This window comes from Phoca vitulina, unplaced genomic scaffold, assembly GCF_004348235.1.
Source record: "Phoca vitulina isolate PV1807 unplaced genomic scaffold, GSC_HSeal_1.0 scaffold81, whole genome shotgun sequence".
Taxonomy (NCBI): domain Eukaryota; kingdom Metazoa; phylum Chordata; class Mammalia; order Carnivora; family Phocidae; genus Phoca; species Phoca vitulina.
The window spans coordinates 3,570,118-3,585,257 of NW_022589784.1; the positions used below are offsets into that span (position 1 = coordinate 3,570,118).

The window sequence follows — 15,140 nt, forward strand, 5'->3', positions numbered from 1 at the left end:
GTTTAATCCATCCACATTTTTTTTTAAAACTTCTTTTTATTGTATTTTTAAAAAGATTTTATTTAATTATTTGACAGAGCAAGCACATGCAGGGGGAGCGGGAGAGAGAGAATCAGACTCCCCGCTGAACAGAGAGCCCGATGTGGGGCTCGATCCCAGGACGCTGGGATCATGACCTGAGCCGAAGGCAGATGCTTAACCGACTGAGCCACCCAGGCGCCCCTCCATCCACATTTAGTGTCATTATTGATATAGTTGGATTTATGTCTGTGATTTTCCTTTTGTTTTCCATCTCCTGCCTTTGGTTCCTCTCCTTTACTGCCACCTTTTGCATTAAGTGCATATTTTCTAGTGTAATGTTTTAATTCCTTTAATGATTTTTCCACTGCATTTTTTGAAGTATCTTCTAGTCGCTGCTCTAGGTCTTATCATAAGCATCTTAACTTATCAGGATTTCCAGTATTATTGGAAGCAAGTCTATGCTGATTCCACTTGAACTGAGCTTCCTCAGGATTAAGTTCACTCGATTTTCAAGGACGCTCACATGTCGGTCTGCCTGCGCGGTGCCCGTCTTTCGCCCATTCCTCCGCACACTCGCTGAAATGAATGCGTCAAAGCCCTCTTAGGGCTGTCGCACCCAGAAGTATGTATGAGGCTCTGCCATCTCAGGCTCGGGCTTGGGAAGGCCCCGACTCTCTGTCATCACCCTGCCTGTGGTTTTGGCCTCTTCTCCCTTGCCCCATCTAAGCTGACTGGTTTGTGGCTCTGATCCTGTCACAGGATTCCAAATCTGGGTCAGCATGTCACGCCCACTTGCAGGCAGGCAGGTCTTTGGTCTTTAAGGCGTGCCTGGTACTCAGCCTAGAGACCGATCTGGGAAGGCCAGCAGAGTGGGGGGCGGGGGTCGTGGCCTGGTAGTTAACCGACCCCTTTGGTGAGAGCGTAGAGGGTGGCCTGCGCGGCTGTGTCAGGATGGCACCAGGGAGGGAACTAGGGGGGAATGACGCGGGTGGCCACAGTGTTCTGGATGCATTCAGTCGAAGCTTCAGAACAGCATCGCAGTGGTGATCAATCTTCGGGGAGCTCTGATGCGCTCATTTTCTGGCTTGGTATCATTTTTTTTTTTTTAATAGCTTTATTAAGTAGAATTCCCATGCCGTACATTCACCCTTTTAGAGTGTACAATTCTGTGGTCGTTAGTATATCTCCGCAGTGGTATACTGATCACCACTGTGTGATTTCAGAACTTTTCCACCACCGAACAAGGAAACCCCATACCTTTCCAATAGTCCTGCCCACTCCCCTCCCCCAGCCCCGGTAACCACTCAGCTGTTTCCTGTCTCTGTGGATGAGCCTGTTCTGGGCGTGTCACCCACGTGGGCTCACACCCCGTGTGGCCTTCTGTGTCCGGTTCCCTTCCTGAGCATCGTGGGCTCGGGGTCTGTCCCCGGGGCAGCGTGTGTGGGCGCCTTGCTCCTGTTCGCGGCCGAGGGACGCTCCCGAGTGCAGGTGCACACGCTGTATGTATCCGCTCACCCACTGATGCACACTTGGATTGTTTCCACTGTTTGGCCACTGTGACTAATGTCTATAATGCACAATATGAACACTCCTGTGGTGGTTTTTGTGTGCACACTTGTTTTCATTTCTCTTCAGTAGATACCTTAGAGTGGAATTGCTGGTCATAGGGAGACCCCATGTTTAACACTGGAAGAAACTGCCAAATTGTTTTCCAACGTGGCTGCACCGTTTTTGCGATCCTACCAGCAGTGTATGAAGGCTCCAGTTTGGCTAGGTATTTTAAATTTGAATTAGGTAGAGAGAGGGTACTGTAATCACTTTGGTGATGGCTTAATCCCAGGACGCTTCGCCTCTTTCCCCTGAGATCGGTTCTTGTCTACATGATGGCCAGTGGGGCTGCTAGAGGGACAGGACCTCTGGGTATCAGGTACAGCTCTCGAGGTGGGCTCTACTTTATTTTTATAAAAGTCAGTATGAGTATTATCACTAAAGACAGAAGTCTGTGTGAATTACAGATGTCCCCAGACTCCCCCCCCCCCCGCCCCCACCAAGAACCATCCCTGGCATCTTGGCCAAGGTTCTCCTGGTCATTGACTGCATATGCCTTCATTTTTGTAGGGGCGTGGGTGCTTTTCTCTTTGGGTTATGTGTATTTTTTTCTCTTTAAACAGTGCTGCAGTGAACATCCTTGTTGCCCTTTGTTTGAAGTGAGCTTCTGTGAGTGTGGATACTTGGCCCACGGATGCCTTTTATATCTTGAGGCATGTTGCTTGGTTGTCCCAGGGTGGTGGTCAGGGTTGATGCTCCCATGGTGGCTGGAGGCTCCCATCATACGGGGGACAGCCCCAGCTTCTGTCTGTCCTTGTAACTGTCACCTCCTAGTCACCCCTTTTTTTTTTAATTACCAGTTCATAGCCATGCCCACCCATTAAACTGGGTGTTTATGAATTCTCTTGACTTATAACAGGATTTCTCAAACTGTTTGATGTCTTGGAACCAGGCCATTCTCTGGGGGGCATCCCAGGTGCTGTGGGGGCTTAGCAGCATCCCTGGCCCCACCCCACAATGTCAGGAGCCCCCCCTCCCCATGTGACAGCCACAGACGTCCCCAGATGTTGTCCATTGTGCCCTGGGGGCCAGATCACCTCGACTGAGAAGCAGTGTTTTATAACATCCTTTCCTGTATTAGGGCTGTTAGCACCCTTTTGTGTCACACGTTTTTTTCTCAGTTTCTCATTTATCTTTCAGCTTTATTTTTGATGTGTTGGTACACAGAATGTTTTCAAGTTTATTGCCAAATTTGTCTTTTCCTTTAAAGCTCCTAGTCTTGTGACCTCCTTGGAGAGGTCTCCTCTGTGCCCCCCCCCCCCCCCAAGATTATAAAAACATTGGCCTCTGTTTTCCTGCTTGCAGTCTTGTGGAGTTCCTAAAGACTGCAGTCTAGAAGCTGCGGGCGGGCGGAGAGCTCCGTGTCTTCCACACGTCTCCCTGCTGGTCTGTGCGGGCTGGTGATCCACGTAGAGCGTGGCTGCCCCGTTGCTACCTTTGTGGTCTCAGACAAGTCACTCCACCACCCCGGGCCTCAGTTTCCTCATCTGCGAGGTGGGCTGTGATGACAGTGCCTGCCGCCTGGGGTTGGGGCTGATCAGACAGGCCAGGTGTTGAGAGCTGTGCCCGAGCGTGGGTTAACCGTGCCCAGAGCGGACTCTGGAGGGAGGGTAGCCTTCCGAGAGGCCAGTAAACCTGTGCACACTCACCAGGGTCACGAGGGACGAGCAGTTCCTCTCTGGGCACGCAACGTGTATACCTCTGCGCTGTCCAGCCCCGGCCCCACCCAGCGCCTGTGCGCAATTATAGGGCACGTGGGCAGAGACATAGGAAGATCGTTTTGTTACTGATGATGGTTTTAAATGGTGAATTGTGGAACATCTAAGACCTATACATATGAATAAAGAATGGACAGGTGTTTTGAGCATCTGCCCGGCCCCTGGTTTTGCAGGGTGCTTGGTTGGGGGCCCCCAAGGATGCTGGCATCTGCCCCTCTCTCTGTGTGGCTCTAGCCCCTTGCCCGTGGCTGTGGGCCAGGGGGACAGGTGGCCTTTGCCCACGCTGCTTCCCTGAGCCTGTGGAGCCAAGTGAAGATGGAGGTGGGCTGGCAGACCCAGTGCTTGTCCCTGACACTCCAGAGAAGGTGCTGACAGCCGTGCCCGTGGCCCTCCTGGACTCCCTGGCCTTTCGTCCAAGCAGTCCCTCCTATTTTTATTTCTCCAATCCAAACGCTTCCTTTTCATTGTTTGTAATTCAAGTTTTTAGAGACATGATTTCAGATTTACAGAGAAGTTGCGAGAATAACACAAAGAATTCCTGGATGCGTTTCACCCAGTTGCTTGAGCGTTAACGATGTACTCATCTGTTCTATTCCTTTTCTCGCTCTCTCCGCATTTTTCCTGAACTGTTTCAGAGAGATGCCCCTTTCCCTCTAAATACTTCAGTGTTTAGTTCTTCCAGACAAGGGATTCTCTTAGCAAATTACCCAAATCAGGAAATTAATTTGCAGAATTCTCAAAAGAGAGTCCAGGATCACACATCGTATTTGGTTGTCTGGCTGGTTTCATTTCTCTTAATCTGGAACGGTTCCCGAGACTGTGTTTGGAGTTCATGACTTTGACATTTGGGAGAGGACAGTCTGGTGATTCTGCAGGATGTCCCTCAGTGTGGGCTCGTCTGATGGTTTCACACGGTTACATACTTTTGGCAGGAATATCCTGGAAGTGACCTTGCGTCCTTCTTAGTACATAGTATCCAGAAGCCCCTGGTGTCAGTTTGGTCCATTTTTGGTGATATTAAGCTCCATCACTTGGTTAAGGAGGTTTCTCTACCCTAAAGTGACTATTGTCCAATTTGTATTGAGTAAGTTTCTGGTGCGGAGGTAATCTGAGACCATGTGCACACCTTGTTGTTCCTCCAGCATCCAGTGTTGGTTTTAACAGCATTGTTGATTCTGGCCAGAGGGTGATTGTCTGATTCCATCATTCCTTTTGCATTTTTTAAAAAAAATTTATTTGAGAGAGAGAGAACATGAGCTGGGTGGGGAGGGCAGAGGTAGAGGGAGAAGCAGGCTCCCCGCTGAGCAGGGAGCCCGATGTGGGACTTGATCCTGGGACTCCAGGATCATGAGCTGAGCCGAAGGCAGACGCTTAACGACTGAGCCACCCAGAATCCCCTCCTTTTGCATTTGTTAATTGGCTTTCTGCTGTAAGAACCAGCTAGCTGTCTTCTCTTCCCCATTTGTTTATTTATATCCATGTGGACTCGTGGATTCTTACGTGACTCAGTAGGTTATAATCCATCGCTAGCATTATGTGTTTGGTTGCTCCAGTGGTCCCAAATTTATCCAGAGGGAGAGCCCCATCACGCTGGCTCCATGTGTCTTTCAACATGTCCTCACCATTCCCTGGGTGCTTCCTAACTTCCGGACACAGTGAGTGTCCCAGGCCTATTGCGTACTCCTCCTGCCCCGTGCTCTGGGGTTGACCACTTCTCCAGGGAGCCTTGGTTCTTCTTGTGGACAATGGCATTTAGAAACCAAGATCTGGGTGTTCACTGTGCTCATTGCCACTGGGGTGTCTTTGCTTCTAGGCCCTCTTATTGGCTAGCGCTGGGAGTAAACACACATGTGCATATATCTAGCGTTCCCGTGTGCATGTGTGTATATGTCACACACACACACGCTCAGATGTTTCTGCTTCCGGTCATCCACGTGTATGCAGTGGTGCCCAGGAGTTTACACTGATGCTTCCAGTCCCAGTCTCCCACACAGGCTTCTTGCTGTCCTCCCCGTTCCTTGTTCATAACTCTCTCTCTGTCGGCAAGAACCCGCCTCATCACCAAGAGTAAAAGAAGCCTGCAGAGTAGAAGTTAATACTTTGTTGTATCTTTATTTCCAGGGCATATGGCTCCAAAATTGTGTTCAAAAGTGGCCTGGGTTAGTTCTTCGTTTTCTTCTTTACTGTGGTTATATTATTACCTGAAATATGGTTTGCTTTAGTTGTCTCTGTTCTGTATTTGTTGTAGAATACCCCCCCCCGCCCCCTCAATTCTCATTGATTTCATTCATTCATTCAGTAGGTGGGACATTAGCATGGTTCCAAGTCCAAGTGCACAAAGGCATCTGGAGAAAAGTGTCCTCACTCCTCCCTGCAGGGAATGATCTCACTAGTTGCTGGCTTATCCTGGCTTATGTTTTTTTATCTCCACTTTTTCACATGAAGGGTGGCATCGTGGGGATCGCTCGTGAACTTTACTCTTTTCACTGAAGGACACATCCTGGAAACCACCTCACCTGGCCATGGAGATGTCCTCTTCTGCACGCTGTCTGCTGTGGGGCACAGTTAATTCAGCCTCTGCTGTGTGTGGGCATTTAGGTTGTTTCCAGTGTCTTGCAGATGTAAATGGTGCTGCAGCTAATGCCCTTGTCTATTAGGTATTTTTGTATTCGTGGAAGAGTATCTTCAGGTGGATTTCTAGCAGTGAGATTGCTGGGTCAAAAGTTAAGTGTAAATGTTTTTGTCAGCTTCTGCCCAGTTCCCTTCCAGAGGGTGGTATGGGTTTACGCCTGTCGGCCCTGTGGGATGACAGGTCTGGTCCCCATAGCCTCACCAGCAGGATGTGCTGTTCCATTTAAAATTATCTGCCAATCTGAGAGGTGTGAGAAGTGGGGGTCTCAGTGTGGTTTTAATTAGCATTTCTGGAATGATGAGTGAGGCTGAAGAGTATTTAATATGTCAAGGGCCATTTTTGTATCTTTTCTTTGAACTGCCTGTTCATCTTTTTCAATCGGATTTACTTACCACCACCCCCAACTTTTATTTATTTATTTATTTATTTAATTTTATTTAAAAGACTTTATTTATTTGACAGAGAGCAGAAGCAGGGGGAGCAGCAGAGGGAGAGGGAGAAGCAGGCTCCCTGCTGAGCAGGGAGCCCGTTGTGGGGCTTGATCCCAGGACCCTGAGATCATGACCTGAGCCGAAGGCAGACACTTAACCGACTGAGCCACCCAGGCACCCACCATCCTCCCAACTTTTAAAACTTCAGCATACATTAGGGAGATGAGCCCTTTGTGGTATGTTTGTAAATACTTGCTCTGAGTTTCCCAGTTTTATTTTGACTCTTTTTAAAAAAGATTTATTTATTTTAGAGAGAGGGATTGAAAGAGAGAGAGCACAAGCACAGGGAGGGCCAGAGGGAGAGGGAGAGAGAATTTCAAGCAGACTCCCCACTGAGTGCAGAGCCCGACGCTGGGCTTAATCTCACAACCCTGCGATCATGACCTGAGCCGAAATCAAGAGTCAGACGCTTAACCGACTGAGCCACCCATGTGCCCCTGCAATTTGGTTTTTTAATGGTGGTTTGTTTTTTTGTTTGTTTGTTTTTAGTTTTTTTGCCCTGAAGAAGTGTGTGTTTTAAGATAATTTGTGATAGAGTCAAGTTTATGGATCTTTTTTTATTGCCTCTGGATTTGGAGTGCTAGTTGGAAAGCCTTTTTGTATGCTGAGTTGGAGGGGAACGCACCATGTTTTTTTCCAGTACTCATATGGTCACATGCTTTCCAAGCAGACCCCTCATCCATTTGGAGTTCATTCCTGCTGATGGTGTGAGGTACGGGTCCAACTGTCTTTTCCCAAATTGTTGCCCTGTTGCCCCGGCACTGTGGATTGAAAACCCCTTATTCAGTGCTGTGAGCCGCCACTCTTGTCTCCCTCTCTCCCCGATCTGTGGCCCCCAGCTGCCTGGAGGAGGTCACCATTGAGAAGGACATGTGCCCGCCCCTTCCTTTCCAACATGCGAAGCGTGCGCTGTGTGGCCCGCAGAACTGGGCACCTTGCCTCCAGGCATCTCATGGTTCACAACACCTAGGCGGGAACATTCCCAGTCCTGGTGTTCCCTCCGAAGTCTGTCTTTACCCCGTGCCCCCCACCCCTCTGCCAGGCGCCAAGGTGTTGGCAGCCTTTCGCGCTCCAGACCCTGCAGAGGAGGGTCCTATAGAGGAGTCCGGGTGGATGGGTGGGCTGTGTGTCCCAAACATAAAGGCCGAAGGGCAGCTGGCTGGAAGGAGGTGGGGGTTTTCTAACAAAGAGGTGTTGCCAGATTGCCCTTCAGACACATCCTCCGAGGCCACTGGGAGCATGGAGAAGGCATCTCCCCACTCTCTGTGTCTTCAGATCTGCCTCCTTTACCTGCAGGAGCCATTTCGATGACCAGGCCCCTAATAGCTGACATTGGTTGAGGGCTTATGGTGTGCCAGGGAGTCCTTTAAGCACTTCTGTCAGTTGCCTTATTTAGCCCCCCATGGTCGCATGAGTAGGGCATTAACATGATGACCCCACTTTACAGATGTGGAAACTGAAGTCCAGAAGCTGGGAACTTGGCCCGGGTTACAAGGCTGGAGCTGGGCCCAAGCCTCTGGAGCCTGGGCTTGTCACTCTGACCCCCCCACGCTCTCCAGGGAGAAAGCCTGAGAGAACGTAGAAGGACATGCTGTGAAAAGTGTAATCCTCACAACGATAAGGCTCTGCTGCCTCGGTAACAGGCCCCAACTGCCCTGTCATCACTTTCTCTGGAGTTTTGGTCTCTTTTTTTTTCTTTTCTTCCTTGCTCTGTCGCTGTGATGTTGAGCATCTTCTCATGTGCTGGTTGGATGTTTATCTTCTTTGGAGAAATGTCCATTCAGATCTTTCATCTATTTGCAGGTTAGGCTGTCTTTCTGTTGTTGATCCTTAAGAGTTCTTTAGATATCCTGGATACAAATCCCTGATGCGATATAAGATCTGCAGATATCTTCACCCATTCCGTGGGTTGTCTTCCCTTTCTTGATTATATCCTTTGAAGCACAAAGTCTAATTGATCTGTTTTCTCTTTTGTTGCTTGTGCTGTTGGTCTGGCATCTACAAGCCATTGCCTCATCCACAGTCACAGAGATGTAACTCATGTGTTTTCTTCTCTGAGAGTTTTATAGTTTTCGCTCCTGTGTTTAGATATGTGATCCTTTTGAGTTAAGTTTGCATGTGGTGTGAGGTAGGGGGTCCAGCTTCATTCTTTTTCATGTGGGTGTCCAGTTGTTGAAAAAACCGTTCTTTCCCCATTCAGTTGAATGGTCTTGGCAGCCTCCTTGAAAATCACTTGGCTTCACAAGTGCGGGTTTATTTCTGGACTGTCAACTCTCTTGCACTAATTTCTATGTCCATCTTTATGCCGCTACCACACTGTCTTGTTTACTGTGGTTTTGTCACCCTGAGTTATATCTGGTCTCGGGGGTGAGAGTTAAGGAAAATGATGTGGTTCTTACATTTCCATGTAATGAGACCAGACCCTTCTTAGTTGGGATCAAGACAGCCTGGATGCCCGCCACTTCCCTAGCTGAGCCCTCATGACTTCTACAGTGGCATTTCAGCATCCGTGAGGATATGGGGGATTTGATGAGATACTTGTAAATAAGAGGCTCTTTCGCCAGTATGCAAAGATTGATGAAACATGTCGCTTTTTCATCTCTTTCAAACAGGAAGGATCTGAAATATGTGTTCGGCAGGTTGGGTCTTTATCAGGTCCTGAAACTAGATGGTAGTGTGGTGTCAGCTTGCTTTTTCTTTTCTTATCAGTTTGGATCTTTTTACAGCCACTCTCCTCTTCCAGCTAAAACCTGCTGTGCAGTGAGCTTCAGAGGACAGAGGTAAAGGTTGGGTTTTTTTTTTTTTTTTTTGAGTTTTTATTTTGAAATAATTTTAGACTTACTGAAATGTTACAAAGACAGTACAGAGAGTTCTTGGGTACTTTTCAGCCACCTCCCTAATGTTAGCATCTAACATAACTGGAGAAGAATGACCCAAAGTAAGCAAGGAGCATGGAGGAATAGTATTTAGCCTTTCTTCAGATTCCCCTACTTGTCACACGCATGTCCCATTTCTGCCCCAGAGCCCCGTCCGGGACCCTGTAATGCATTTAGTTGTCAAATCTCCTCCGGCTCCTCTGGCCTGGAACTGTTTCTCATTCTCTCCTGATCTATTGTGATCTTGACACTTTTGGAGAGCACTGGTCAGGGATTTTGTGGAATGTCCCTCCACTTGGCTTTGTGCGGTGTTTTCTTGGGATTAGATGAAGGTTACGCGGTTTGGGGCAGGCTGCCTTCTCCGTGCAGGATGTTGGTGTGTCTCTTTGCTGGTGATGTCAACCTGGATCCCATGCCAGGAGTCTCCACTGGAAAGTTACTAATTTTCCCTTTGGGGACTGTGCAAATACCTTGTTTCCTCTCAAACTTTTGCCTGTCCGTTGCAGCGCCTGTCTGTGGATCCTCCCTCCCATAGTTGTTACTGTGATATTCACATAGTGACTTTGTATCACCCTCACTGCTTCTCCATGTTCGAATTAGAATTCCTTTGTAGAAAAGGGCGGTCCCTTCTCCCTCGTTTATGGTACGTTTTTAATTTTGCATCGGTGAAGACTTATGCGATTTATTTTATCCTGTGGGTTATAGTCCAGTACAATCACTATTCTGTTGCCCGAATTGTCCTTGCTTTGGTCATTGGGCATGCCTTCTTTGGGGTCCTGTGTCCTTCCTTCATGACCGCATCCCCTGGGGAGGGTTGCCTTCCTTCCTGCTCCCATGAGATGCTCAGGCTCAGCTGGTATATTCCCCGCCCCAACCCTGAAGTAGACCACTTCTCCAAGGAGGAGAGTGGGGACCAAGGAGTTCCTTAGGTTGGAGAACGATATTTGAACCATGATCTGGGTGCTGGGTGTGCTCAGTGCTAGGGGGCATTGTGGCTTCTTCTGTCAGTAGACAGAGCTTAGAAATGTGAATCCTAACCCATGCCTGCGTGCCTGTCTGTGTTTATTTTTGTGTCCATCTATCTGTATATGTATGTTTTTAAAAAACCCATGAGTTGGTTCATACTTATCTGATGGTAGAGTGTTCGGGTCAGTGGTCCTTCTGAGACTTGGGATGCTTCCCTGCCCTGTGAGGGGCATGCACAGCCCTTGCAGGCTTGGGTGAACAGCAGGGGATGCGAGGCCCTGTTTGAGGGCCCCTTGGGGCTCATGGCTGTGGAAGAGCAGGCGCAGTTGGACAGTAAGCCCTTCTGGGTCAGGTGGCTGAGGGAGTAGGTGAGGACTCCTTTCCTGTCTGGCCCAGAGGCTGCCTGCTCAGCTCTCTGCCTCTCAAAACCCCAGGCGCAGCTCCAGGGCAAGAGTGGGCAGTGTGGTCTGGTATGGGCCAGCCCTCCGAACCCACCCTGAGGGTCCGTCCTGGGCAGCTGAGAGCTGATAGGACCAGGGGCCTCGGGTACCTCAGCCAGGGTGGGGAGGCCAAGCCCGTGGGGTCCCCGGACATGCCACCAGCTGGTGGCAGTTCCCAACGCCTTGGCCTTTAGGTACAGCTGGCTCTTTCCCTGTTTCCTGCTCCTGCTGCTTCCTGGCCCCACCTGCCTGCCCTTTGCAGAGGCCACTTTGTACGCTGCTTCGGCGTCTGCCTACTCACGGTGGGCACATTGGAATAACTACATCTTCTAATGGTCAGATTGTGCCTTTTTAAGAGAGAAAATGGTCAGACTGTGCCTTTTAAGGGCATCGATGTCTGATGTCTCAGGTCGTCACTGGAGGCTCTTACCTTGCTGCAACCGGACTCCCCTCCCGAGTTCTATTCTTAGCGCCCCAGATTTCCCGGGACCCACAGTGAGGTCAGCGGCTGGGCTGGGCCAGCCTGGGCAGCGGGAGGCATCAAACCCAGCCTGCCTGGGCCTTTTTGTTTTGTTTTCTTTTTAAACGTTACTGAGACTTTATTTTTTAAAAAACCATTTTGGAATTTGCAGAGAAATTGAGAGTGTCCCCCCCCCCCCCCACACTGATTCCCCACTGGGCTGTTCTGTCGGGCTGGGACCCTGTTGCAGTTAATGGACCAGTGTTGATACCTTCTCAGTAAGCAAAGTCCACAGTTTATTCCGATTTCCTCAGTTTCCCCCAATGTCCCTTTTCCATCCCAGGCTCCCATGTGACACGGAGTCGTCACGTCTCCTTGGGCTCTTCCGGGCTGGGACAGTTTCTCAGACTTCCCTGGTGTTTGATGCCCTTGACAGTGGCGTGGAGGATGGAGAAGGGGTTTTTGTAAGAAGCCCCTTCCTTGGATTTGTCTGGGGTTTTTCTCATGGTAAGACGGGGGGGGGGGGATGGATTTTGGGAGGAAGACCCCCGAGTCAAGTGCCCTTCTCCTGACGTCACTGCAGACGTTGGCCTCAGTCCCCTGGCTGAGGTGGGCAGTCAGGTGTCTCCACTGCAAAGTCACTCTTCCCAGTTTCCATGCTGTTCTATTTGGGAGGAAGTCACCGTGCCCGGCCCACACTTCAGGGCCCTTTGATTCCTCAGCCCCAGACTGCCTTGTGCCCAGTGGGCCTGTGGTTGTGTCTGAGGCCGGGCCCTGGCATCCCAGAGCCCCCAGGGTGGCTGCCGGCCAGCCGTGGAGGGCCCGCAGCCCCTGAAGGAGCCGTGGAGGTAGGTGAGCCGCGCGCGCCCCTTGTCCACTGTGGACATGGGTCAGGGTGGGTGGAGGCCTCACTTCGGGCTGTGGCCTGGGAATTGGGGCCTGATCCCAGCCCCAGAGCTTCCAGCCTCTCAGCATGGGGGTCAGTGCTCTTGGCGAGGGCAGAAGGACCCACGACATTGGTGGCCCGGCAGCCATGGGTAGCAGCAGACGGAGGTCTGTCCAGCTGAGAACCACAGGCCCTAGTGGTCTTGTGTTTCAGACCACGTGCTGGTGGGCGAGGCCCGCACAGGGACAGTTCCCAGTGATGAGGGAGACACGTGATCCCATCAACACAGGAGCGAAAGGTGGAGGCCGGCAGTTCGCAGCCTGGAGCCTGCACCATCCGTGGAGGTGGAAAGATCCCTCAGCTCCCCTGAAATCTGGGAAACACACTTCCACCTCGAAGCTGCTGTGTTAGTCTCCCTGTGCTGTTGTAACAACGAACTGCAGACTTACTGACTTAAAAGAGCGCACACTGATGATCTTGGAACTGGAGGCCAGAAGCCCGACCTGGGTCTCACTGGGCTACCGTCAGGGTGTGGGCAGGGCCGGCTCCTCCTGGAGGCTCCGGGCAGGATCCGTTCTTCGTTCTTTGCCTTTCCGGCTCCTGGAGGCGCCACATTCCCCACCTAATGGCCCCTTCCTCCATCTGCATGGTGTGGGTGTGTCCGTGGGACCTCTGCTGGTGTTGTCATGTCTCTTTCTCTGACTCTGACCCTCCTGCTCCACTCTTGGGAGGACACTGGGCCCACCAGATAATCCGGGATCCTCTTCCCATCTCAGGGCCCTTCACTTAATCCCCCCCCCCCCGCACCCCCGCCCAGCAGAGTCCCTTTTGCTGTGGAAGGGAGCGTGGCCACAGATCACAGGGATTAGGACCTGGACATCTTGGGGGCTGTGGTTCTGCCAGCCACAGCTTCCTGGAGGGGTTCCAGAGTCATCGGATTCTCAGACTCGAGCCTTGCCGACGGCAGGGGCTGGTGGGGCTGGGCAGCGGGGAAGGCTTCAGCCGCACAGGTGGGAGAGGCCCCCGGGAGAGCCGCCAGCAATTTACCTCTCCCAGAGGATGTGTGCAGCCTGAGGTCCAGCAATCCCACAGCTCGCTGGTGTCGTTCAACCCTGGGCCTGATCCGTTAAAAGACAGTGAGATCTGTTTAATGGGGTCATGCCCAGGAATTTTAAAAACCAGAGAAAAATAGGAGAGAATTCCAGCCTGCCTTGCGCACCGTGAGGGGTGTTGGTGAAGCTTGTGTTATGTGGAGAAAGTGTGCGGAACTGCATTTAACAAAGCCACTGCCCCCTGGGGCGAGCTGCCCTGCCCAGGGGGACAGGCCATAGGGGACACTGGAGTCTTGGATGGCAGGCATATGAAGGCACAGAGGTGGGGGTGGGCATGGGGATCCGGGAGATCTTGTGCTAGCAGGAGCTGAGGTGTCTGGAGAGGTGGGGGCAGGGAGGGTGGAAGAGCCAAGGTAGTGGCCATGGCCTGGATCGTCAAAGGTCCTGGGGCTACACCCAAAGTCGGGAGTCTTGTCCTGCGTCCATTCAGCAAGTACTGGGGGTCTCTGTGCCCAGCTGTAAAGTCAGTGGTTGGGACCCTGCCCTCTGTGGGGTCTTGGTTCTGTACAGCCCCTGCCATGTTCTCTCCCTGTGCTCCCTGCTTGCTGGGGGCATGGGCGGTGGCCACTGGGCCTTGGTGTTGTCCCTGGGACTTTCCTCCTTGGAGGTGTGCCTTTCTGGCTGTTGGGGTTTGGAGGAGGCGGAACTTCTCATGAACCTCTCAGTAGCTGCCTGTACCTTAAGGTTTCCAGAAGCTTCTTTGGCTTAATTTGATTGTTTCATGGAGGCTCTCACTTCCTCCACTACTGATTTTTAGGAGCTGAGCTTAAAATGGGTAGTCACAGGAGGACTTTAATGGGGAAACTGCTTATAGCTATGGATTTTAGTGTTCTTGCAAATTGGCAAGGAATTGGAAATGTCTGGATGAAGGCAAGCGTCCTTGGGCTATGCGCAGCTGTTCGGAATAGAATCTGGACTTAAGGTTTAAGCGTGCAATCAATTTAGTTAATCGTGCTTTTATTTTGTGCATTTTAGGAACCATCACCATTGCTGGGACCTCATAGAAACCCCTGCCAGTTACCGGGGCACCTCTCATCACGGCCGTGGCTACAACCGGGTCTTTGAAGTAAGTGACCAGGTGGCCGCGGGAGAGCAAGGCGCCGCCGCAGGCCACAGCCCCTCCCAGGCCTGCACGCACCCCGGTGGGAGAAGGTGGCTCCTGTTTGGTCCTGAGTTTAGGGGTGTCCAGGGTCCAGGCCAAGGAGCCTAGAACACCCTCTGGGGTTTGTTCTGCGGGCTGTTTCTTCTCTAGTCCACGCGCTTACGTTTGTGCCCTGGTCCTTCAGCGTCTGATGCCTGGGCTACGCTTCATGTTGTGCATTTTGGGGGATGCTGGGATCGCCCGGCTTGAGCTGCCCCGTCTGTGTCGTGTGGGTCAGGTGGGACAGTGCTTCTGGGCTCATCGAGGGGCATATTCACCCCATCCCATGTCCTACAGGAAATGATGACCAGTCACAGTGGAGTGGTGGCGGGAATCTTTAAGAATGGAGAATTATTTTTAAAATACCTTTAAAAGAATCCTGTTGCCCAGCTATTCTGGGTTTTATGGCTGTCCACTTCCTCTTGTACTTTTTTTTTTTTTAAGATTTTATCTATTTGTCAGAGAGAGAGAGCGGGCGCGCACACACACAAGCAGGGGGCAGTGGCAGGCAGAGGGAGAAGCAGGGGACCCGATGAGGGACTCGATCCCAGGACAGAAGGCAGACACTTAATGGACTGAGCCACCCAGGCGCCCCGCTCCTATACTTTTCTAATAAAGGGGGGACAGAGAGTTTTTTTTTAAGATTTTATTTATTTGAGAGAGAGAGAGAATGAGTGAGAGAGAGAATGAGTGAGAGAGAGCGCGCACATGAGAGAGAGGAGGGTCAGAGGGAGAAGCAGACTCCCTGCTCAGCAGGGAGCCTGATGCGGGACTCGATCCCGGGACTCC

The 15,140-nt window shown here is 51.1% G+C and overlaps 1 protein-coding gene across 7 annotated transcripts in view; it reads left to right on the plus strand.

Annotated features, from left to right (window-relative positions):
* KDM4B (lysine demethylase 4B) overlaps positions 1 to 15,140 on the plus strand; it is a 134,651-nt gene that overhangs the window by 19,758 nt on the left and 99,753 nt on the right. For all 7 annotated transcript variants that reach the window (XM_032394529.1, XM_032394530.1, XM_032394531.1 and 4 more), the window contains exon 2: positions 14,186 to 14,276. The gene's annotated coding sequence lies outside the window, so the exon portion shown is untranslated. The remainder of the gene's footprint in view (positions 1 to 14,185; positions 14,277 to 15,140) is intronic.